This window comes from Natator depressus, chromosome 11 (genome assembly GCF_965152275.1).
Source record: "Natator depressus isolate rNatDep1 chromosome 11, rNatDep2.hap1, whole genome shotgun sequence".
NCBI classification, from domain to species: Eukaryota; Metazoa; Chordata; order Testudines; family Cheloniidae; genus Natator; species Natator depressus.
This window is the reverse complement of record NC_134244.1, coordinates 9,802,313-9,828,431: the sequence shown is the minus strand read 5'-3', so window position 1 is coordinate 9,828,431 and position 26,119 is coordinate 9,802,313. Positions and strand designations below refer to the sequence as shown.

The following is a 26,119-nucleotide window of genomic DNA, read 5'->3' as shown; positions in this document are numbered from 1 at the left end:
GAATATACCCGGCTTGACAGACAGCCTTAAAGCCTGAAGGCCTCTAACCACAAAACACAGACAGGATGAGCAGTGGTAACAGAATTTCCCCCTCAATGCCATGCCAGTGGGCCTGATTCACTGTTCCAGTTTTATTCCATGGCTTCATTAGCGTTACTCCTGATTTACACCAGTGCAAAAACATTGAATGATGACATAATAGCTACTAGATAGTCATATTATTTGCACACCCCTAGTTCTCCTAGCAAAAGCCCTTCCCAAACATTAGCTACTCCTCCCTGTACCCCTCAGAGGTCAGGAAGTGTGATTATCCCCACCAGAGAAGCCGGCAGAGGGGAAGGTAACTGGTTTGCCAAAGGCCACAGAAGGAGTCAGTGGCAGAGCTGGGATTAGATCTCAGGAGTTCTTGACTTGCACTTTTGTGCTGCAAACTCCTTAGCAAAAGGCTGTTTGATCTGTCACAGCCGCCTGTCCCCGCCCCGCAGCCAGCTGGAGCAGGAGATGATGGAAGCAGTAGTTCCTTCCTTTTGTTAATAAACTGTCTAGTCAATTGCTTGACCACACTCTGGTTCATTATGAAATATATTCAAGAGACCAAATAACCAGTGTCAGGTCAGTTTATTGCTATAAGCCAGGGGTCTCAAACTCAAATGACCACGAGGGCCACATGAGGACTAGTACATTGGCCCGAGGGCCGCACCACTGACCCCCGCTGCCCCACCCCTTCCATGAGGCCCCACCCCTGCCCCGCCTCTTCCCAGCCCACCCCACCCCTGCCCCCGCCCCCATTCCAACCCCTTCCCCAAGCTGGCGGGCCGCAGAAAATAACCCCGCCGGCCGCGTGTTTGAGACCCCCGGTATAAGTCAATAATAACATAGCACAGGAAAGGGGTTCTGTATCAGTGATACTCAGATCTCAGTGGTTCAGGAGCCAAATTAGCAATCAGCATTACCCAACAGAGCCACAGTAGTGTGAATTTGATGATTCATTGACTAGAGTACTATATAGTCATATTTAAACAGTATGACGGGAAATAGTTCATTTTCATATATCTATATTTATTATTCTCACTGCAAAATGACTGACAGAGTATTATTATTTTATCAACTACAATGAGTTAATAACATAATAAAAGCATCCTGACTGGTTAATAACTTAGATCGGTTAATAATTAAATCACACAGTGTTTTAATACCATGTGCTGCAAAGAGCCGCAGGAGAAACATTAAAGAGCCTCTTGCAGCTCTTTAATGTCTGAGTCTGAGTATCACTGGTCTCTGTGGTAGTTGTCTCTGGGAAGCCATCTCATGCAGTGTTGTTACATTCACCTTACACAGAAGGTGAGCGCCCCAAAGTTATGTCCTAAAGTCATCTTTTTAAACCCTCATCTGAAACTAGCTTTAGCCAATCAGCTTTCTACCTTGTTTTTCTGGTACCATAGGGTACCTCTTATTTCTTGGTTCTGCATTTCAAGTACCAAAGCGCATGAAGACAATGCCTACCTAGGTTGGTACTAGGGTAGAACGATCATACGTCTTGTCCTCTTCCTTTGGGACGTTCCAGTAGGGGCCCGTGAGAGTAACTCCCTTTCTGTTGCCATGATAAAGCACTAATCTGTCCTGATCTTGACAATTTCCCTATTTGCTCAAACTTACTTCAGTGAATGCAAGGGGTTATGGGATACTTAGCATAAGTGAGCAGGGTTAAATAAAAATCATAGGCCAATTTAGGATACATAACTGCTATAATATTTGTGCTTAATGCAGACTAATACATCTATTGTGGGGATAATACATATTAATATGATATGTATATATGCTAGCCAGCATATATTAGTCAGCAGCTTTCTGTGATGGGAGCCTGCACCTGTCCCTTCCTCACAATCCTAGTAGGGGAGCAGCGATCTCAGCAGCAGAGGTCCAATGGGCTAGCAAGCGCCATCCATTCACATACAAGAAGGGCTGCAAGATTTCCTGGTAGTATGTGGGAGCACCAGATTTATTTCTAGCAGGTCCCCCCTCTCTCCTGGCACTGATGAGCTGGCTTTGGTGGTGTATTGGGGTGGTGGTGTGTTGGAGGGAGGAGTCTTCGGAGCCAGCCAGCGTGGGGCTGACCGCCCTCAAACCTCCTGTGATAATCTATAGCAAGAGGAGACAGATGATGCTCTTCCCTGAGGCATGGTTGCTCCCACTGGATCTCTGCACAACAGCACAGGGCAGAGTCAAGATAGAGCCTTCTTCGACAAAAAGACTGGGATTATATTCTGCTTTTGCTAAACCAGTCACTAATAGTGGCCAGAACCAGATGCTGCAGAGAAAGGGGTAAGAACCCAACAGTAAGCAAATGTGGGAGAATTTGCCTCTAACCTAAGTCTTAACCTGCTCTCTTGTAGTGAGAGATTGGCTCAAGCCCCAAAACTCAAGATTTAATATCCCATCTGACATCTCTTGTTATTAATGGTGATAACTCTGGCTGCTCTTGACAGCCATATAAATATCCAGTCCCTTCGTGAATCTTGACTGGAAACTGCCCTTAACACAAGCCCCATTGGGGGTCACTTGGTCTGAAAGTTGCCTCGATTTTCAGTCACCTCAGAAATGTCACCACCTCCCAGGCGCTGGGCTGCAGTATTGCCATGGGTTGTGGAAACATAAGATTGAAATGCTTCATCAAACACAGATGAGGCATCGGCTGCCCTATATAGCTGGGTGATGTAAGTATCATACAGCTGCCCACTGGTGTGTCTGAGTTCCTTTATTATAATGATTTTTAACCCCACAGTCTCAGTGATTACTATCCAGTTACTGCTCTTGATCACTGATGCCTTGGAGGCAGAGGCCGTCATTTGGATCAGAGGATAAAGTGGGTCAGTAGCTGCTTCTCTTCACTTTACTTCGCAAAGGGCCAGAGCTGTTATTTAAAACTTAAAATACTGCTTATGGCACCCAAGCTCAATAGACAAATCTAACATGTGCGGACACCAGGTATGTCATGTCACAAAATTGTTGGGGTGTACAAAGCTGTCTCAGCATGGAGAACATTAAAGACGATCATATTATATCCTGCAAAGTCAGGGGGTGCGGGAGAGTGGAAAACAGAAAAGACCTAGGAAAAGTCAGATGTAAACCAAGGTCTGGCGGGGGGTGGTAACTGTCCCCCTTACCCCACAGCAAAACATGCTTCTGGGAGACATGGTCAATATGTTCCTGAGCTGGCTGAGATAAAGGAGGTGAAGTGTAAATATTATTGGCTTCTTGTGTTTAGCTTGTTGACTCCATTGCACAATTGACTTTAGGGCTGAGTTCTTTATCTAATTAAAGCAGCCTTGGCAATTACTGAGTTTAAAATCAAAACAGTTGGGCCAGATTTTCAGCTTGGCGTAAGTACACGGACTTCAGTGAAGCTAAGCAGATTGACACCAACTGAGGATCTGGCCCAGTTATGTTCATGTCCTTCTCATCCTTTGTCTTTCAAGTTCTTGTTACCAAGCCCAGCAGCCACTTTTATTTCTTTAACTTAAGTGGCTATTTTTCTAAGGGAGTTAGCCATTTACAGGTCTGATTATCTTCTGACTTAGCAGTATCTACATAGCAACATAGTGGTGGTGATCTTCCACCTCCTCCAAAGCCACCAGCCTGCATGATTGCCAGTACATCTAGAGCACCCCATTCATATGGTGAGGGCCAGGACTGCAGAGCTCAGCTGTGCTTCCTCAGTGCTAGGGGACAGCACTTTGAAACTGAAACAGAAAGTAGTGCAGGCCAGAGAAAACCAGACAAGTTATGGGACACAGTGGAAAGAATCACAGGAATTTGACGTCAAGGCCCAGAATTCTGGTAGGTTCCATTAGGTCTCCCAGAGTCCACCGCTATAAACAACCCATAATGCATTGAGCCAAGTGGCAGAACACTGCATCCTGGGATACCTGTTCAGAAATCTGTGACCAGCGTAGTGTGTGGATGTGGTGATTGACGAGGAAAGTAGCTGCTGTAGACAGAGCAGTGTAGCTTTGTTCTATCCGTATAATTATAGGTGGGGGGGGGGGTAACTTTCCTGGGTAGACAAGGCCTTCCCCAGGTTTCATATTCTTTTGGGCTCCATTCTCGGATGCACTGAGTTTACACTTAGCACAGCTCTGCAGGGTGGAGTTGGGGGTTGTTGAGGAAAGAGTCTATAGCTCCTTTCTGTTCCCCTGCTCCTGGTTAGGGGGAATCCGTATTTGCTCCTTTAGGGCAACACTGGCTGCTTTGTGGTTGTGATGCAGTACACAACAGCCAGATCTGGCCCCTAGGAGCCCTGTATATTTAATTTAAAAAAAAAATCTTTACCTATTTATCTTAGATTAATAAAACTGAACATAGAAATCTTTTTTTTTTTTTACTATTCACTGCTACTGTTGATTCACAATGTTTTGCATTTCTCTCAGCCTGAAACACAGGAAAATACACTAGTCAGTGTTGCCTTTGTTTCTAGTCAGTGTCCTGCTCGGATTCTCATGCAATGAGAATTATGCAATGAGAAATATGCAATCTCATGCAGTTGTTCTCTAGAACAATGTTTGGGCTGGAAAAACCACAGGGCGAACATTTCATAGAATCATAGAATATCAGAGTTGGAATGGACCTCTGGAGGTCATCTAGTCCAACACCCTGCCCAGAGCAGGACCAATCCCCAACTAAATCATCACAGCCAGGGCTTTGTCAAGCCTGACCCTAAAAACTTCTAAGGAAGGGGATTCCACCACCTTCCTAGGTAAGGCATTCCAGTGTTTCACCACCCTCCTTGTGAAAAAGTTTTTCCTAATATCCAACCTAAATCTCCCCCACTGCAACTTGAGACCATTACTCCTTGTCCTGTCATCTGCTATCACTGAGAATAGTCTAGATCCATCCTCTTTGGATCCACCTTTCAGGTAGTTAAAAGCAGCTATCAAATCCCCCCTCATTCTTCTCTTCTGTAGACTAAACAATCCCAGTTCCCTCAGCCTCTCCCCATAAGTCATGTGTTCCAGACCCTTAATCATTTTTGTTGCCCTTCGCTGGACTCTCTCCAATTTTTCCACATCCTTCTTGTAGTGTGGGGCCCAAAACTGGACACAGTACTCCAGATGAGGCCTCACCAATGTCGAATAGAGGGGAACGATCACGTCCCTCGATCTGCTGGCAGTGTCCCTACTTATACATCCCAAAATTCCATTGGCCTTCTTGGCAACAAGGGCACACTGTTGACTCATATCCAGCTTCTCGTCCACTGTCACCCCTAGGTCCTTCTCTGCAGAACTGCTGCCTAGCCATTCGGTCCCTAGTCTGTAGCGGTGCATTGGATTCTTCCGTCCTAAGTGCAGGACTCTGCACTTGTCCTTGTTGAACCTCATCAGATTTCTTTTGGCCCAATCCTCCAATTTGTCTAGGTCCCTCTGTATCCTATCCCTACCCTCCAGCGTATCTACTACTCCTCCCAGTTTAGTGTCATCCGCAGCCTTCTCCCAAAAAATGGTTTTTATTCGGTTTTATAAAATTTTCATGGAAAAAAGATTCTGTTTCTATTAGGTTTTGCAAAACTCTTCTCCCTGCTTTAAATAGCGGTCCTAAACTACCTTTTAAAGTAATAGTTTCTAACCCATTTTTTTGGGGGGTGGGGTGTCAAGGTTTGTTTTTTGCATGATCAAATCCTTTGTTGTCTCCCCCAAACTCTAACTCCCATGAGTCTTGCATCATGCCCACGATTCGAGGGATGATGCCGTATCACTCACAGGAAGTGCTGTAAATATTTGATGACTTCCTATGAGAACAAAAAAATTAAACCACGTAACCAGTACCTTTATAGCCTAGCAGGATTGATGGGCTCAGTCCCTTATAAAAATGCTACAGTCATAGTGCAAATCACTATTGGCTAAGTTTACCTTTGATTCTTACTATAAAGCACCTTTGAACTTACTATAAAGCATCATCATTGCTGTAAAAAATAAAATACCAGAAAACAAACCTTAAAAAACTTCCCAGAAGCGGCTGACCTGGTTACTATGAGCATGTTTGGTATCTTGGGAGCTGATCCTGCAAATAGTCACTCACAAGCAGATCTTATACCCATGATTGGCCCCACTGGCTTTCAACAGGACTGCTCCTGTAAGGACTGTTACTCATGTAAGCAGGAGTTTACAGCATTGGGTCTTTACTATGCTTGAATGTAAATTCCTGGGGTAAATATCATTCTTGTCTGTCTTGAAATTCAGATTTCAGTTGATCCTAAATAATAATACTTAGCTCTTCTAGGGCCTAATCCAGCTTCCACTCAAACCTGAAGCAAGAATTAATACAGGGAATGCCTACGGCCTGTGATATTCAGGAAGTTAGACTAGATCATCCCAATAGTCCCTTCTGGCCTTAAATCTGTGAAGATATTGCAAAGTCCCCTTTGACTACCATGGGGGCTGGATACAGCCCTTATATCCCTTTTCTATCCATAAATGTGAAAGCCCTTTATAAAAGAGGGTAATATTAATGTCTCTATTTTACAGAGGGGGAAACTGAGGCACACAGCGGCAAAGTGACTTGTCCAACATCATCTAGCAAGTGAGCAGCAGAGCTAGGACAAGAACATGAGTTTCTAGGTCTCAGTCTAATGTCCTGCCTACTGGACCATGCTGTCCAGCACATTGGGCGGCGTTGTCTGAGTGTGTTGCCCTAAGTGCTATAAGATTTGTTTCATTCATATATTTCCAGTTTAGGAATCGTAAAATCCATCAATGGCTTTTTCAAGCGTTCTAAAGCTAGGCTTTGGTGCAGAATTTGCTAGAGTGTATTTCAGAGCTTCGCAATCCCCCTGAGAATCCTATCAGGGTGGCCTGGATAAAATCACCACCTCAGTTCTGTCCTTCGAGAGGGGCCTGGCTTTAATTTTTAAAACACGGGAGCAAGTGATGGATGGAGCGCTATTTTTGGAAAGGAGCAGAACAAGAGGAAATTGACTTACTCCTCTCACAACCTAGCTCAAATGCCCCTTGACGCAAATTGCCTGCGTCAGTATATCTTGCCAATCCTTTTCTAACAGACCCTTTCAGCCTGGCTTGCCTTTGAAGCAGGTTCAAAAAAGGCTGCTCTGTGTGAAATCAGGATTGGACCTGGGGTGACCAGACAGCAAGTGTAAAAAATCGGGACGGGGGTGGGGAGCCTATATAAGAAAAAGACCCCAAAATCGGGACTGTCCCTATAAAATCAGGACATCTGATCACCCTAATTGGATCTGAAAATAAAGTTAGAGTTTGGAGGCAATCCGGGAGGAGGAGCAATCCTGCCCCCTAGTCAGGTAATTGAACTGAAGCCCGCCCGGTTTGTTGCCTGATCTATTAATTAGGTATTCCTTAGGGTTTCCAATTTAACGTGCCATGATCTGGCAGGGTTCAGCTGCCTCTTTATCAGCCACAGAATTATTAGAATTGTTATTAGGATGAGGACCTTGGTGTGAACAGGAGAGGCACACACACTTGGAAAGACCCTTTGAATCTGTAATATTGTCATTAGCTCAATTAGCAATATCACAAACACTCAAACAGCAAAGTAGTCTGAGATCTTACAAAACAACTAGCATTATATGCAACTCATATAATCCTTTACAGGGACCCAAACCCGTGAGACAGGATCAACAAGGAGTCCTATTTCTGGCATGCCAGGAATTGCCCAACAGCTTAAGACTAGGTCATTCCCTTTATACCTACTGCTGGGCTGCCATGCGTATTCATGAGGGTGTATGGCCCTCTGTCCATCCTTAAATTTCCTTGCCCTAACCTGATCCTGCATTGCTGAGGTCATATCAGAATTTTACCATTGATTTAAATGGAGCTGAATCAGGCCCCTTAGTTTTGTGAGGAAGCAGCAGCGTGAAATTGACATGATTTTTGTCCATTGTGGCTACTGACATGGTTCTGAATAGCAGCAGTGACACTGACCAGACCTTTGGTAATTTGTCTCTTCTGCTGCTGCTACCAGACAAATTTATGAGCACCTATAGAGACTCTGGAGCTGCCTGTCTGCAGACTCAGGAAGACAATGTTGCTTCTGTTTACATCTGTGTGGTTTTCTTTTTAACCACAATGGCTAGAAAAACTTTTGCCAAATATTCAGAGGTAGGTGCCTAAAATCAGGCAGCTAAATCCCTATTTGATCCAGGTGGGATTTGTGAGAGCTCAGGTCATTCCACTTTGCAGATAATGATGTCTTATTAGGGAAGGATTCCCCAGCAACAGTGGATTTTTCATGCCCTGATGTTATCCTCTAATACAAATTGAACAACTGACATTTGAAAAATCATAGGGAAAAAAGAGGATTTAAGTATCTTCACCGATGGGACCTGGATGACTCCAGTAATGGGATACAGAGGGCTTGTCTACACTCGAAATGCTACCATAGCTGCCATGCTGCGGCTGTGTTGCTGTAGCACTTCAGTGTAGACACCAATGGAAGGAGTGCTCCCTTTGGTGTAGTCAATCCACCTCCACGAGAGGCGATAGCTTGGTCAGTGGAAGAATTCTTCTGTTGACCTAACACTGTCTACACAGGGACTTAGGTCAGCTTAACTACGTTGCTCAGGGATGTGCCGTAACTGGGTCAATCAAATTTCCTAGTATAGACTCTGTGTGTGTGTGTGTGTGTGTGACAGAGAGAGAGAGCACGTCCATCTCCACGGTTGCTAATCTAGCACCACGTTCTCCTACTTTAAACTATTCGGGTAAATTCTTACCAAAGCTCTATGGTCCTAGAGACAGCAAGAGCATGTTGTGTAGCCACTGGGACAAACCCTGAACTAGTGTCAATTGGCATGGAAGCTCCATGGAGGATCCATTATTACCATGCCCACTAAACACAAAGAACACACCCAGCACAAAGTGTTTCAGGATCTAGCCAGCATCGTTCTTAGTTCTTTTTAAAGATTTGTAGACTTAGTGCAACACTGAATCATGTCTTGACGTGATGTCTTGCTGAGCTCTTATTACCTCAGCAGCAGCTGATAGGCAATGAATTATTTAGGAACAGCCAGCTGCTTCATTAATTTTAATAAACCTAGTTTTTTTCCATAGTGGCCTTTTAGACAGGGCAGTGCCACTTGCTGAAGTATTAGGTGGGCCTGTTATTTGATGGGTCTTCTAGGTGGTTTTTGCTCTCTTCTTTTCAATTCAGTTTTACCCAAGTAATTGGAGCCCAGGCCAGTGAGGACAGTCATTATTGGATCAGTTCTTCACACAGATTAGCAAACAGCGATCTTTGAGATTGGTAATAAACAAGACTTTGGGCCAGGACCTCAGCTGGTGTAAATCGATGTAGTTCTGTTGAAGCCACTGGGGCAATGTGGATTTACACTAGATCAGACTCTAGTCCTTTTGCTTTATTTTCGGCCTGTCATCCCAAAGGATCCCAAAGCACTGTATGAATTGTGTGTCACATTCTGCTGTCTCACTGATGCAAGGCAGGAGTAAATAGCTCCCTTGGCATCAGTGTTCCCTGATGTGAGGTCAGAATCAGGCTCTGCACATACAGGAATTGCTTCATTCACTAAAAAACATAGCATCTGCGGGATGGAGGGAGGACCCCAGTAGCCAATCTGCACATCACACACTCCACAGCAGCTGCGGTAGGGAACACTCAGCCACTGACACACACCTTCTCTTGGTCTGCTATTGGATCCTTAATACCTACCCAGAGCAGTGGGGATTGTGGCATTTAAGATCCCACCACCACATGGTGCATATATGTTGGGTGATAGATACACACACCTTTTCATTTTGTATTGTTAATGCATATGTGTGCCAACACTGCACATACATTCTACCCAGTCATTCTCTTTACGTCATGATAGTAAACGTCTTCATACTGTACAGTTGCTCACACCATAACCTGAAAGCTGATACACATTTGCAATCCTCTGGAGCAGCTTTTGGTCAAACTCAGTGATGGAGAGTATTTTCTGACCCCAGCGCAATATGAGCCATTTCTAAGATTTCAGAATACACGGAGAATCCATAATCTATATTAATTCCCTTTAACAGCATCAGAATCATTCTGTGCTAATTTCTAGTTCCCTGCTTCAGCCATATTTGCCATGTTACAAATGATTCTATAATGTAGTCAAATGGCCTCTTTTGTATGTTTCTCCTAATTTTATCATATTGTGCCAGGCAGTATAGATCATATTCATTTCTCTGTACCTCTTTCCCCTCTCACCCTATTCAGACTGTAAACTCTTCAGAGCTAAGACTGTCTCTCCCACAGTGTTTGGACAGTGTCAGGCCCTAATCTTGGTTACTATGTGCTACTTATTACCACTACTAAGAATGCTAAAAACTAGCTCTCATATAGCATTCTTCCTAAGTAGATCTCAAAGAGCTTTACAAAAGGTCAGTATTCTTATCCCCATTTTACAAGTGGGGGAACTGAGGCACCGACTGTGATGGAAGTGACCTCATCAAGCTTACCCAGCAGTTCAATGGCAGAGCCAGGAATAGAACCCACTTCTTGTAAGTTGCAGGCCACTGCTCTATCCCCTAGCCTACACAAAATACCTACCATCCCTACACGTAAGTTATTCAGATATACCACGGCCATGGTATAGTCAAACTAGTAAGCAGAAATATTCTAGTGGAGGATAATAATTTGCTACAGTTTCCGTAAGTATTGGGGTAGGGAAATGAACTACTGCTGGGGTTCAGGGAATAGAGACTCTGGATGTAAAACATTTAGGGAGATTTAAGCCCTATTAATAGAAGCTTTCAAATCCAATCTGCAAATTTCCATAAACCACAAACGTGTAAGTGGTGTGGGGCCTAATGAATATGTCATCAGTAAGCTACCCAAAGCAGAGCAGCTCATCTGTAGATCTGCCACTGAGAGTCTGTTTGATTGATAGATCAAAGACAGACTTTGCTAAAGGGAATTCTGGTCTCAGGGCTTGGCACATTAAAGAAGAGCACCTAATGGAGATAAATAGCAGTCTCCTATAGTCAATTAAGTATATATATAAAGAAATAGGAAGAGTCACAGATTATCAAGCCAGAAGGGACCATTTGGCACACCTACTATGACGTCCTGCATAGCACAGGTCATGGAAGTTCCCTGAATTAATTCCTGTTCGAACTAGAGCAGATCTTTCAGAAAAACAGTCAATCAATTAAAAAATGTCCAGTGCTGGAGAACCCATCACAACCCTTGGTCAGTTGTGCCAGTGGTTAATTCCCCTCAGTTACAAACTTGGGTATCATTTAGGCTTGTCTACATTTAAACCGCTGCAGCTACCGCAGCACAGCTGCAGCACTTCAATGTAGCGACTCACTACAGCAACCAAAAGGGCGTAGGTAGGTTGCCAGAAGAATTCTTCCATCGACCTCGTGCTGTCTACACCAGGGATTAGGTCGGTTTAACTACGTTGCTCAGGGGTGTGGATTCTTTCCTGGTTGACTTAATTTTTTAGTATAGACCTAGCGTGGGCCGAGGGATGTGCTGGCCGCTGCTTCCCGCAGCCCCCATTGGCCTAGAACGGCAAACCACGACCAGTGGGAGCTGCGATCGGCCGAACCTGCGGATGCTGCTGGTAAACAAACCGTCCCGGCCGGCCAGCGGATTTCCCTGACAGGCCACGTGCCAAAGATTGCCGATCCCTGCCTTCAGCTTCTAATCATTGGGTCTTGCTAGACCTTTGTCTGCTAGATTGAAGAGCCCTCTTCTGTTTCCCACGTACATACATATAGATTGTGATCATTTCACCCCTTAACCTTCTCTTTTATAAGTTAAATAGATTGAGCTCTTTGAGCATGTTTTCTAATCCTTTAATCATTCTCAAGGCTCTTTTCTGAACCCTCTTCAATTTATCAACATCCTTCTTGAATTGTAAACACCAGAACTGGACACAGTATTCTAGCAGTGGTCACACCAGTGCCAAATACAGAGGTAAAATAACTTCTCTACTCTTACTCAAGATGCCCCTGTTCATGCATCCAAGCATTGCACTGGGAATTCATGTTGAGCTGATGATCTACCATGACCCTTAACTCTTTTCAGAGGCATTGGGCCCCAGGATGGGGTACCTCATTCAGTAAATATGGCCTACATTCTTTGTTCTTAGATGTATGACTTTACATTTAGCTGTATTAAAACACACATTGCACCCAGCTTACCAAAGGATCCAGATCTCTCTTCATTATTTACCATGCCCACAATCTTTGAGTCATCCGCAAACTTTATCAGTGATGATTTTATGTTCTCTTCCAGGTCATTGATAAAAATGTTAAATAGCATAGGGCCAAGAACCGATGCCTGCAGGACTCCAGCAGAACCACATCTGCTTGATGATGATTTCCCATTTACAATTACATATCCATTTGCCAGTTTTTAAACTGTTTAATGTGTGTCATGTTGATTTTGTATCATTCTAGTTTGTTAATAAAAAGATTGTGTGGTACCAAGTCAAATGTTTTATAGATGTCTATTACATCAAACCTACAGTAGAACCTCAGAGTTACAAACTGACTAGTCAACCACACATTTCATTGGAACCAGAAGTATGCAATCAGGCAACAGTAGAGACACACACACAAAAGCAAATACAGTACAGGACTGTGTTAAACATATACAGCTCAAAAAATAAAGGGAAAGCAGCATTTTTCTTCTGCATAGTTAAGTTTCAAAGCTGTATTAAGTCAATGTTCAGCTGTAAACTTTCGTAAGAACAACAGTAACGTTTTGTTCAGAGTTACGAACATTTCAGAGTTAAGAACAACCTTCATTCCCAAGATGTTTGTAACTCTGAGGTTCTACTGTAGTTCTAAATGAGTGCTCATTAGTTGCTCCTTTTATCCCTCTCTGAAACCTCTCTTCTTGTTATTAGTTTAACATCCTCCTGACTACTCTAGCCAGCCTGTCCCCTAGAAGATTGGTTCCCCTTCAGCTGAGATGGCCATCCAAACTTTACACCTCCCGCCACCATAGAAGGTGGACCAATGTTCCACCAAACCAAATCCCTCTACTTTACACCACTTACCTACCCAATGGTTCATTTCCAGAATCTTCTACCTTCTATCTTCCTTTGTTCACGGGACAGGAATGCCCCCTGAGAAGATCACTTGGACATTCCTTCAGCACCCTTCCAAGTTCCGTGAAGTTATCAATAATATGTAAGATATCCTTTGAAGCAGTGTCATTAGTGCCAACATGATCTGTTGACTTCAAAAGCCTGTCCAATCATAGAGTGACATCTCGTGTCTTGGCTCCGGGAACACAGCCCTGTTTTCCACCTGTCCTTTGCAGAATGTTCTTTCCATTCTTGGTATGGAATCCCCAACAAGGACTGTCTGTCTTCATTGAACATTTGAAGATCTTTTTGTGGGCATGCTTGATTGTTTTGTGGGGTGGGCTGAGCAGCCATCCACAGGCACATCCCATATAGCTCTGTGTTCCACTCAGCCTACTGGCTCTTCAGACAGGAGCGACAGATTCTTCTTAAAAGTGGGGGGGGGCCATGAGGCCTCGCCCCCTCCATGGCGCCAACCCTGCCCCTCCTCCTCCCCCAAGGTCCTGCCCCCCAGCCAAGCTGGAAGCCAGAGCCAGGCTGGGGAGCCACAGACCCTCCACCTGCCTGGGGGTAGGAGGGCCGAGAGCAGCCACCACCCCTTGTCCCCGTCCCCCAGGGCCTCTGCCCAGGGCAGGTGGACGGTCTGCAGCTCCCTACAGCTGCCTGTGTGGCTCTTATCACGACCCAGCTCCAGCCTGGCCTGGGGGTGGGGACAAGGGGGCCAAAGAGCAGCAGCTGGGCCATGGTAAGAGCTGCCAAGGCAGCTGTAGAGAATCGTGGACCCTCCATCTACCCTGGGTGGGAGGCCTGGGAGGTGGGGTCACAGGCCAGGGGCTGCTCTCGGGCCCCCCCATTCCGGGCAGGTGGAGGGTCTGCGGCTCCCCACAGCTGCCTGGGCTCCCCGGGCCGGCCTCCAGCTTCTGGCCTGGCCGGGGAGTGGGGCCTGGGGGAAGAGGAGGGGCAGGGGCCGGGCCCGTGACAAAAAGCGGACAGGCCAGGCCCATCCACTTTCAAAAGTGGGAGGGCCATGCTCCTTCCCCGCTCCTCCACTATTCTGGCACCCCTGTCTTTAGAGCTATTTTCTGTAGTTTCCATAATGAGAACCTGCTAACGACTGAAAACTTCTAGCTGTGTGGAATTCTTCTTGGTCCTCTTCTCTCTGGTGGTTACAGCCTGTCCATCCTCTTCTGTATCCAGCCATGTAGAATGCCTCCTGGTCCTCTTGTCTCTCATGGTTATGAACTGTCAAGCCTCTGTTCTATTAATTGGGACTGCAAATTTATCCTGGTTGTAAGCTTAACTGTAGGATAGTGGATAAAAGTCAATTAAATGCCACAATAACCTGTAACAATAAATGTTGATGGGAAAATGTTCAAAAAGGAGACAGGAAGACTGAATTAGTCTAAAGAAAAAAGCCTTGCAATATAACTTGAGGACTGTGTTAAAGTCATGCCCGGTAAACAAGAAAAGTGTGGGACTGGAAATCAATGAACCAAAGTTGGTTTGTTGGAAATGAGGCCTAATTAGTGGACAAAATAATGAGGGGATGGGTTAATCCACCCAGCACTCCCTCCAGGGCTCCTCAAAAAGAGGCTTTGTGGGGGAAATTAGCAGATGCAAATGCAAGGATCGCTGGCTGAGAGAAGGGGAAGGAATGAGCTCCACTATCACGGCTGTCATCCCCACAGTCTCTAGGGACACCGGGAGCCACTGTAACACCATTGGGACTTCATTACCCTAACTGTGAAGGATGTCCTACCAGACCAGGCCAGAGAGGGGGAGCCAGATGACATCACTGTCTCCAAGGGCCCCCTCTGAATTCCAAACACCAGTTTTTTCCTTTCTCTTGTGTGTCCTTTTCCTTCCCCACAGTATTTCTTCTCTTTCCAATTGCTCTCTTTTTGCATTCTGTTTAATAAGAGTCTAGCTTAGCTGACCAAGATTATATTTTGCAACACTGCTGTGAGCATGTGACTAGAAAGGCAGCTGAAAGCAACCCCCCTAAATAGGCCAACCCTCGTACAAGTTTGCAGGTCTCAGAGCAGCTGACAGGGTCGTGCGTTCCTCTAGCAGCGAGGTTGCAAGCGAGCGTCAACAACAGAGACAGAAGCTGCGTTTTCCATCTGTGCTGTTCTTTTCTCTCCCCTTTTGCATGTGTTTGTCTTGGCTTCTAAGAAACAGGATCGGATGGAAGCAACAGCAGCAGGTTCAGCCCATCTCAGTGAACCTTTTCTCTTCCCCCATACAAAAGGACAGTTATTACTGTGAGGGTTCTTGGGGTACCCAAGATTGTGAGTCACCTTATTACTCCCTTGCTTCAAGTGAGGGTGAGTCTTTCTTGTGGTAACTAACTGTCATCTTTCTGGCACTGCCAGCCCTCAGCCACTCAAGCACTATCCTTATACCAGCCCTTCTTTCACCTGGCAGGTTAACAGTAGATGCACCCCAATCTCTAAATCCTTTTGAATCATACCCCTCTGATCTCCAGCCTCAGACACCGGCTACTCACAGAAATTCCAGATCCTCTGCACCCAAAGGTGCAGTGTACCCCAGTTTACCAGTTTTACCTTAAACCACCGCTCCTGTAAACCACACAGCACTGTGAGCACTTATAATAAAACAAAAGAAGGTTTATTTAAGAAAGAATGAAGATTTAACTAGAAACAAGAGAGTGTAAAGCAAAATCATAAAATGCAAACCGGGTCTACCCTTATCAATAGTTACCTTTCCTAGCTAATAAAGTAGATCCCCCCCTCCACCCAAAGTTCAGACTGTTGCAGAGCTGGCTGGTTTCTCAGGAACCAGGATCCAAGTGTTCATGAAAGCATCCCCCTCTGCCAGGGGTTTCCCTCAGGGAATGGCTCCAGAGTGCCTTTCCTAACTCTCTGTTATACTAGAAGAAGTCTTGTTTCTATTCACAGGCAGGGCGAACCCCGACCTTCTTGCAGACTTTCTTTTCTACCTTTAAGTGGTTTTGATTATCATTGTCTCTGATGGTTTTCCATTGATTGTAGCAAGGGTAGACAACAGAGCCTTGCATTACCTCGCTGGCTGACTAGAAGGGCCCTCTTGCTTCAATGGGTCCTCATTGAGACACATCACATTCTGGTGACTAATTTCTAATCCAAATCCATAAAACATACTTTTAATATACATATATTATTTCTTTAATATTACCCATTCGTACATCTCACAATGATTATGAGTCTTGACAAGTTATGAGCTTTTCATAGATATCTTACATGTTACTCTTTATGTATAAATACCCTGTAAGACGTGTTTGGTGTAATAAGTTTGTTGGGGCTCAGGTGAGAGCTGTTTGCAAAGAACAGGGGGCCCTTTGCCACGGGGTCTCTGTGTCACAATTACCATCTTCTAAAAACAACTGTTTAACAGTGGGTTTCCTTCAAAAAACTCTCTCCAGCTGAGGGGAGAGGGGAAAAAGGGATGTTGTTAAAATGAAAGCCTTACTTAATACCTTACATTTGAAATGCTTTAACTGTTTTTCTGTATCTTTAATGGAAGGTTTAAATGATTTTTAATTATATGCATACCCATGATGCATGAGTGCCCAGAACACCCTCTACTGGTCAAGTGGGGCACTGCCAGCTCTCCCTGCCTCAGTTTTCTTCCCCAAGGTTGGTCTCCTTGGCTCTCTGCACACCAGTCTGTGCTGGAGATGTGGCTTAGCCCTCTGGCCAAGTCACAAACAAATCTAATCCCTTCCAGGGTAGTGAACACATTAACTAAAAAGTCCCAACAAACAAAAAGGTTCTTCTGCCCTTCGGGGATTTTCTCTTCAACCCACCCTCAGGACTGTGTTCCCAGCCTCTTTCTGGGCTACCTGTGTAAGTCTTTCTGGCTCTGAGGTAAAGCATTTAGCCTCATAAACTGGCTCACCTGAAGTACCATTCTCAGCCCCTTCTGGGCTTTATTCCTTGCCTCCTTCCCTGCTCCGGTATAGATCACTGGTTCCCTTGGAGTACCCAGCCTCCTGCAGAACTGGCTCAGGGGCTTCCACAGGGGCCTACCCACTTCTTGTGGTTCCATTCCTCAGATTGGTGTCTCCCAACCCTTTTATAAGGTCCAGGTGTCCATTAAGCAATGCCTTAGCCTCCTTAGGCCCCATCCCCTCAGGTTGGGAAGGAGGTAATTAATTATGGCACCTCTCTGGTTTCCAGTCTCTCTGGTTCCTTGTCACCAATTTCTTTCTTTCTTCAATCGGGGTGGTGCTGCTTCCCAAACCTGGTTGTCCCAAAGCTCTTCAGCCTCTCTGATGCACCATAGAGTCTGTACTTGCCCTTCTAGACCACAAATCTTTTCTATCAGCACAACCATTGGCTTGCTGATGGGGAAGAAGGGAGCCTTCTGAGTTTGGGCAGGAACAAAAACATGACACATCCATTGCAGATCACAACCACCGTTCCATCACTGGCCACCACACCAGTGAGCTTAGTGGTGTACCTAGAACAACAACCTCACAAACTCCCTTTCCGAACTCGCTCTGAAACTCCCTTGTTTGTTGAAAGGAGCCAGAGAAATGTTATTACATAAGTGCTAGTACTTGTGAATATTGAGAAGTGACATATGGGAACTAATAAGCGATTAGTGATTGTGGTTCAGGTTACATAAGGAAGTTTAATGGAGCCAGGTGCTTTAGTGGATTAGTGAATGAGCTTCACACATCTGGAGCCATGGGTTCAAATTATGACTGGGTTGCTAATGCCTGTATTTAGGTACTGTGGTGATGAGAGCTTTATTAACACCACTGGGCAGATGTGAAAAGGAGCCTGGCAGTTTCAGCCTTACCCTTAGTACAAAACAGCCTAAGAAAATGTGACATGGTTGGTGGTGTTGTGCTGTTGGAGGTTGGGTAATCACACCACTTCACGGAAGCTGCTGGGCATGATAGTCGCCTTTCAGTCATGCTAAATGATGGAACGACAGGATGCCCATTTGCTAGTGATAGCTGAAACAATGGAAAACCATCACCCAAGGTCTAGACTGCATTCAAGCCTGGGCATTACTGGGCCATAAGGTCCAAGGCATTTCCCTGGAGTCTGATAACAAAACACAGATTGTGTATATAAGTGGGTGGAAATTGATTTGATTGCAGCTGTGTTTCTGTGTGGGTGAGAGAAAGGACGAAGCAGGAGAAACACCACAGAAGCAGCCAGAGAAGGCAGCAAGAAAGCTCCAGAGACAGCCAGAGACGTACTTGTAGCATGATCTGAGAAAAAACTAAGAGAGATTTTGGGTAGAGTGCTGGCCGGGAATAGGCTTAGAATGATGAGCAAAGAAACTGCTTCTTGCTGTTTGATTCCTCCAGTGTTCAGGGAAACAGAACTTTATGTACATTCTTTGTAAATAGCCAGGATTGCGTCAAAGAAATACCTGACCCCATCATCATTTCATCCTAATGGAAACAACCCACAGGACCCCCAAATTAGCTAACCTCTTGGGTAACAGTGTTCCGTGCTTGAGAGGCCCAGGACTGAATTAGCAATAGGGGTTGCAATTCAGATCTGAGAGGAAAACAGCTGTGATCTTGTCTGATCTCAGCGTTAAGAGATGTTAGGTCTGGTCAGTGATGAACAGGAAGCCTCCAAGAAGAAACCAGAAAGCTGTTGATGATTCAGCAGGTGGCACCTTCCATCAGTCAGTACTGAAGCAGCACCCTGGACATGTTGCTGGGAGGCACTGTGCTGTTGGAGGGGCCATCTTTAGGCTGCAAACCAAGGCCCTGACCAGTGGCAATCATGAAAATAGCCCTCTTTTCATTTTCCAGTTTTCACAGAAGAAGGGGTGTTTGTCCCTGTGTCCTGGTCAAATTCCAATTTACCTGCTTAAAAATCCCCCTGCAGCTGCAATTGGATATAATATTCTTCCTCACCTCTCATCCTAAACTGTTGCAGTGTTGCTGTGTACCCCTAGGCAGTGGCCATGTTCCACTCCAGAGGTGGCGCATTTCAGTAGGAGGTGATATGATGTCTAATGTTTATATAGGGTCAAACCAGTGGGGGATACAGATGCTCAGCACCTCTTGGGGTTTGGCCCGTGATGCATAAGGTGCTGTGATATCTTTCACGATGAGAGGCAGTGTAGACACATAAATGGCTGGTAGAGTTGTGGTTGAGAGACTACGACGCCTGCTCATGCAACATGTCAGATTCCCCGTATTGTCTGAAATCTTGCTAATTGCTTCACGACACTTGCAATTCGATATTAAAAACATTCAAGAGACCAAATACCCAATGTACTGTCTAAGTCGTACAGTCTGCAAAGGAAACACATGCACCACTCTGTACAGGCAGTGCTCCTTGCACCGTGCAGTCCCCCTTACTCAGATGTGCTCTCAAGGAGGCCTTCATATTAGCCATATTTATAGTGTGGCCATTTACAAGCTAAAAGCACTTGCTAGATCACCCACAGAACCCACTAATCAGCTTTTTACTTTGTTCTCCTGTATCAACTTGTTCCTTCTTTGTTTGTTTGGGACACCACAAAGTGTTCCAAGAGGTAAGGGCCAGGAAGGCAGTCCTTACCTGTACCGAGACACAGCACACATGCGCCTTGCCTTTGACAGGTTTCATATTTACCAGTGCCAAAGCTGACTTCAGCTTTGCAGAGTGTTGTGGGATACTTGGCATAGGTGAACAGCATTGTGGAAAGAACATGCTATAAGTCAGTTAGCATAACTACCCAACTTTCATATTTAACTGATTATATACAATATTAGTACTATGCGCATAATACCTGTTAATATGGTGTGTGTCTGCATAAACCATGTATGGGTTGGCTATTCCACAGTGAATAGCAACCTACTACTGCTACCAACTAATAGCATGTCTCTTTCAAGTCAAGATTTGCGCTGTGGTGCAGAAGGTCCTGGGGTCAAACCCTGCTGATGATAGCTGTGGGGAGTTGGTACAATATTGGCATTTGAATAGGGACTTTAACAGCTAGAGAGTTCAGCCACTCACAGAGAGCTTCCTCTGTCAGGGATAGTATGTACAGCACCTTGTCACTTCCTCCTCTAGTGGCTGGTTCTGATGGGGACAGAGCAGTAAGCTACCATCTCATAGCTCAAGGGATAGATATTTGTACTCTGCCCCTGAAGACCTGCATTCAGTCCCTTGCATGGGTTTACATGGGTCTGCACAGAACCTGGTCATATTAAACATTCTCCCACTTAAGTGAACTTTATTATTATTTTTAAGACAAGAGGGAATTTAATCTTAAAAGCATAGAAGATGGGAGGAATTCAAGAGACAGATGTGGAGATTGGAATCTCTTATAGAGCTGAAAACGATGCATCTCATTTGATGGCAATACCCTAATTTCATCCAATTAAAAGGTCAACTTGATTTAAAGTATTTATACATGAAGGAAAACAGACAGCGGCTTGACAGATTTTCCTAACCGCCCAGGGATCAGTTGTCAGCAAACCCATTGTGGTCTTTACTTTCCTTGCCTCTTTAACAGACGCCTCTTGTTTACAGCTGCAACATTAAATTGTGGCCATAAAACATTTCACTATGGGCCCTGCCAGCTGATGAGCCAATTTAAAAGCATGCAGACCGCATTGCATGCATTTCTGTCTGCATAGGGAAGTAGAAGGTTTTGAATGTCACCCAGGCCTACCAGAGGGGAAGCGGGAAGATGGATTATGCTGGCAACGATCCAGCCATCTGTTCACCTGCCAGCACTAATGTTTAGTTTCTCAGCCTCCCACTTGTCTTAAATAATGCTGACCTACAGGATACGGGATGAGAAAGGTCACGCGGCTCATTCTTCCCGCCATTCCTCAAGCTAAAATTAAGCTCTCCGAGGTGTTATAACTACATATAGTTAGCGGTGACGGGCAATATTTACAAACTCTAGGCAGAATCCTTCCCTGATGTGCAAGAAGATGCTCTGGGGGAAAACGTCTTTCCTTCCCACAAACGGCAGCAGTGCAATCTCTCTGCCGCATCACACGTGTGCTAGCACTGACCGAGCGCCCCATCCCCAACAGGGTCTAACGCACGTGGCCAGTTAGTGCACGTGTTGCCATCAGCAGTGAGCCTTGGCTAGGAGCCACGTGCTGCTCTCATCCAGAGAAACAGCAAATGTCACCCCCACAGCGCTTCCAGCAAGGAGGCACAGGGTAAAATCTCTGCTTCCCGCCACTGCGCTCAGCGAGGGCAGGGTATTCCTTCCCTTGTTAGGTTTGGGAAAGCTCAACCGGTGGATAAGGTGGTTGGTTGGGTTTCTCCCTGTGGAGCTCTATTGCTGTGCCTTTGGGGCAGAGGACAGGTATGTAGCAAGGCCACGTGCATTGAGGCAGCACCTGGTGACAAAGTCAGCAGACTTTCAGGGCTCTGCAGAAGCCCCGGTAGGGTCATTAGAAGAAGGGCGGCCGTTGTGCCTGAAGTACAGTCCTGGGAGACAGGTGAGCTGGCTTCTGTTCCCAGCACTGCCTCCAGTTTGACTAAGTCAGTTCCTTAATTTCTGTGTTTCAGTTTCCCCATTTGTGAAAGAGGGTTACCAATAACACTTAGCTCCTCTTAGGAACTCAAACCACTTTACAAAAGGGGGTAAGTAACGCTGTCCCTATTTTACTGTTAGGGAGACAAGCACTTGGGGGGATGTTAAGTGACTCACTCAAGGCCATGCAGCAAGTTAGTGTCAGAGGCAGAAACAATATGGGTCTCCTGAATCCCATTCCAGTGACATATCCAGGGAATCCCTCTGCTTCACTCAGAGCTAACAATTCCTTACCTTACAGAGAGATTGTGAGGCTTAATTAATATCCAGGAAGTGCTGGGAGATCCTTGGACAGAAGGAGCTATGGAAATGCTGGGTTTTATTATTTCTTTTCTTTAATTCAGTGGCTGTACAAGTCCCAGTCTGCACTGGATCCCCAGGAAGGCAGCAGTTACAGTTCGCCTGCATGAGGCCTCATTTGTATTTGAGCAAACAAGCCTTCCAGTCGCAACCAACCCCAGCTACAAGAACTGATCCTATGATCTGAGCCTCTTGTGGTGCATACTGGGAGCTGTCTGATCACCAAAAACAGCTTGCTAGCTCAGTCTCCCTGCAATATTTATATGCTGAAATATTCAGGCTACACAGATGAGCATCCCTGAGGCCTGTTCTCTGCAATTAGCTAATTGAGTGCTTTGACAAGAGTCATCTTTGCTGTTTCCTGGATCTCCTTTTTAATAATCCAACTTTACATTAACATCAAATTGTGGGGGAGGGGAGAACAGGGAGTTTAATCAGAGATGTTTCTGTTTGGCCCTGGTCACGCAGCGGACTTGCCTTTCAGTGTCCCAGGCAGCAGCGACTCCACGCCCTATGGCCTCCCTAGGGGCTAACGCCCAACGACAGTTCAGAGGCAGTTCAGGGAGGCACTCCCAGCCCAGGACACTGGAGTTTACTCAGGCTCGGTACCTTGACAGAAGGGAGCTGCCCTCGGGAGGGCGACACAGGGGGGACAGGACCTGTGGTGGCCAGTTCAGGGCAGTGAGCTCTGGGGAAGTCGCCCTCTGTGGTTCCTGCTCTTTGTTCGGCGTTTTGGGGCTTGCTGTATGTATGGAGTGTGCAGCTAGAGACTTTTGCCAAACTGGTGCCAGTCTGGACATATGCAGAATCCCTGCCACAGAAGTCAACCCAGAGAGGGCACCTTGTGTTCAGCCCTGAGCCCCTGGTGAGCTTCTCTCTGGCCGTGGGGCATCTCTGTGTTAGATTTCAGTCTCCTGTGACAGAGCTGCTGGCTGACAAAAATAGTTAGCTGAGGCCTCCTCCTCACCTGAAAGAAGAGCACAGCTTCTTTGATGGGAATGAAGCAACATGTGGGGGCCTCCAACAAACAGCTGGTGTAGCAGTGGCTTGGCTTGGCTTCGCTCTCCAGCACTTAGTTTTCCTATTCTGGGTTGGATAGTTGAGCCCACATCCCATTGCCTGCTAATTCCCCACTTTCCAGGGGGAAGTCCAAAGTCTTCTCCCAACAGTGCAGGGCTCACCCCTTTGTCCGGGGGCTCATGAGGCTTTTTCCTCAGTCCTTTGGCAGAAACCCACATGCAGCTCCAGGTCTTCCCCTCCAGTTTCTGGCTATCTAGCCCAAAACACCACCATATCCCCGGGATACTTTCCCCAGCCTTTTGGCTGACTCTTCAGAGTTCTTCCCAGGCACTTCCAACCCCCCTTCTGAACTGTTTGCCTGGAGAGTCTCAACAGTAGGCCCCGTTCCCTTACAGTAAAGGAATCCACAATAGATCTTATGTCTTCCATACATGGATGGCCACTCTCTTACAGGGAAAAAGAAGCTATTTTATCTCTCTTTCTTTTTCCCCAGCATGCATTTCAGCCAACCTAGACCTCCCAAAATCCCTCTGGACTACAAGTCACAGAAGGCTTTGGTTCTGGGCTGAACTGTGAACAGGACCAGAGCTGGACCTTGAACCCCTCTTACCCGCTCACCCTTTGACAGATGGGAGAAGAAATATCCTGCTTCTCCTACCCCACTTCAGGAAGTAGAGAGACAAATCCTGGTCCCAGCTGCTAATCCATGCAAGAGTAACCATGCTCGTTAAGGTTTTACACTGGATTAAAAATAGCCCAGTTTTAAACTTCCCCTTTGTGAACTCTGGAACTGAAGGAAAATTAGGTGCATGAATTAAATGAGGGTAACCCAGGGCTACTTACCTCTTTATAGCCACTAATCTCCTTTCTTGCTTCATGAATCTTGGTATGCGCCTTCTGTTAGAGTCCTACAGAATATTATAGTTCTATGATAACAATCACTAATACAGTTAATAGCAATTCAGCTCCTAGTAAGGTTCTGCAGAAACCACTCTGAAAGCCTATAAAATTTGAGAGAGTAAGATCCTCTCTCTAGCTTTTTTTAAAAAAAAGTCCTATGGGATTTAATAAATAATAAATCCCTGATATTGACATCTATAGGATGGTCCAGAAAACCTACAGAAATTATCTCATGCTCTATTAAGTTCACTTGTTCAATGTTCAAGCAATTCCAATGGATTGGAAGGGAGGAGGGATAGGCTGAGGAGGGGTCATGGAGGGGCTGGACAGTGCATTACAGGGCATCTGGGGGGGATAAAAGATCAGATCATTTAATTTTAAAATGAAAAGACCAAACTGAACCTTGCCCCAATTCTGCCACAATCAGTGGACTGGCCCCTGCTAACGCCAACAGTGTCCATTCTGTGAAATGCAGCAAAGATGGAATACATGGTAAATTGACAGTGGACCATTTTGCCCCCATCTTTAATTATCAGGAAAATTGTAGCCAGGGCAATCATTCCCCACTGCAGATCATGCAGAAAGCAACAGTGGCCTGATATGGTAGGGAAATGGCCTCTGGCCTTTCTATTCCATTCAATATATGTTCTTATTCCACGCTCATCACTATCGTATCTGAATGCCTTCCAGTAGTGCAAAGTGACTAACACCTGTAACATCTGCCTAAGCAGGTACCAGGATAATAGTCTTGGGGTGACTTCCTCCCAGTCACAGACCCTGCAGATTTCAGAGTAACAGCCGTGTTAGTCTGTATTCGCAAAAAGAAAGGAGTACTTGTGGCACCTTAGAGACTAACCAATTTATTTGAGCATAAGCTTTTGTGAGCTACAGCTCACTTCATCGGATGCATACTGTGGAAAGTGTAGAAGATCTTTTATACACACAAAGCATGAAAAAATACCTCCCCCCACCCCAATCTTCTGCTGGCAATAGCTTATCTAAAGTGATCACTCTCCTTACAATGTGTATGATAATCAAGTTGGGCCATTTCCAGCACAAATCCAGGTTTTCTCACCCCCCCCCACACACACAAACCCTGCAGAAAGATCCTTTCATGGCCTAACATGCTGTACAGAACAATTGGCTAATGTCTCTGGCTCTGAGAAACAACCAAATTGATATTCTCCTCACTCTGTATTGACCAGAAGGGTGGCGGGCTGCTTGCTGGGGCAATGCAACCAGACACCAAGGGTATGTCTACACAACAATTAAACATCTATGGCTGGCCCAGGTCAGCAGACTCAGGTTGTTGGACTGTAAAATTGGGGTCTCGACGTTCAGGCTCCGGCAAGTGGAGAGGGTGCCAGAGCCCAGGCTCCAGACGAAGCCCGAACGTCTACACTGCAATTTACAGCCTCTGCAGCCCGAGCCCCATGAGCCCAAGCCAGCTGAGCTGGTGCCGCCATGGGTGTTTGTCAAGGTTCCTCCCCCACTCTGAACTCTAGGGTACAGATGTGGGGACCTGCATAAAAAACCTCCTAAGCTTATCTTTACCAGCTTACGTCAAAACTTCCCCAAGGTACAAAATATTCCACCCTTTTGTCCTTGGATTGGCCGCTACCACCACCAAACAAATACTGGTTACTGGGGAAGAGCTGTTTGGACACGTCTTTCCCCCCAAAATACTTCCCAAAACCTTGCACCCCACTTCCTGGACAAGGTTTGGTAAAAAGCCTCACCAATTTGCCTAGGTGACTACAGACCCAGACCCTTGGATCTTAAGAACGATGAACAATCCTCCCAACACTTGCACCCCCCCTTTCCAGGGAAATGTTGGATAAAAAGCCTCACTAATTTGCATAGGTGACCACAGACCCAAACCCTTGGATCTGAGAACAATGAAAAAGCATTCAGTTTTCTTACAAAAAGACTTTTAATAGAAATAGAAGTAAATAGAAATAAAAAAAAATCCCCCCTGTAAAATCAGGATGGTAAATACCTTACAGGGTAATTAGATTCAAAACATAGAGAACCCCTCTAGGCAAAAACCTTAAGTCACAAAAAAGATACACAGACAGAAATAGTTATTCTATTCAGCACAATTCTTTTCTCAGCCATTTAAAGAAATCATAATCTAACACGTACCTAGCTAGATTACTTACTAAAAGTTCTAAGGCTTCATTCCTGGTCTATCCCCGGCAAAGACAGTATATAGACAGACACACATACCCTTTGTTTCTCTCCCTCCTCCCAGCTTTTGAAAGTATCTTGTCTCCTCATTGGTCATTTTGGTCAGGTGCCAGCGAGGTTACCTTT

At 45.5% G+C, this 26,119-nt stretch overlaps 1 protein-coding gene across 7 annotated transcripts in view; it reads left to right on the top strand.

The window, feature by feature from the left end:
- The window catches only part of LOC141995752 (uncharacterized), a 96,131-nt gene that overhangs the window by 25,366 nt on the left and 44,646 nt on the right, over positions 1 to 26,119 (top strand). The gene's annotated exons all lie outside the window — the stretch shown is intronic.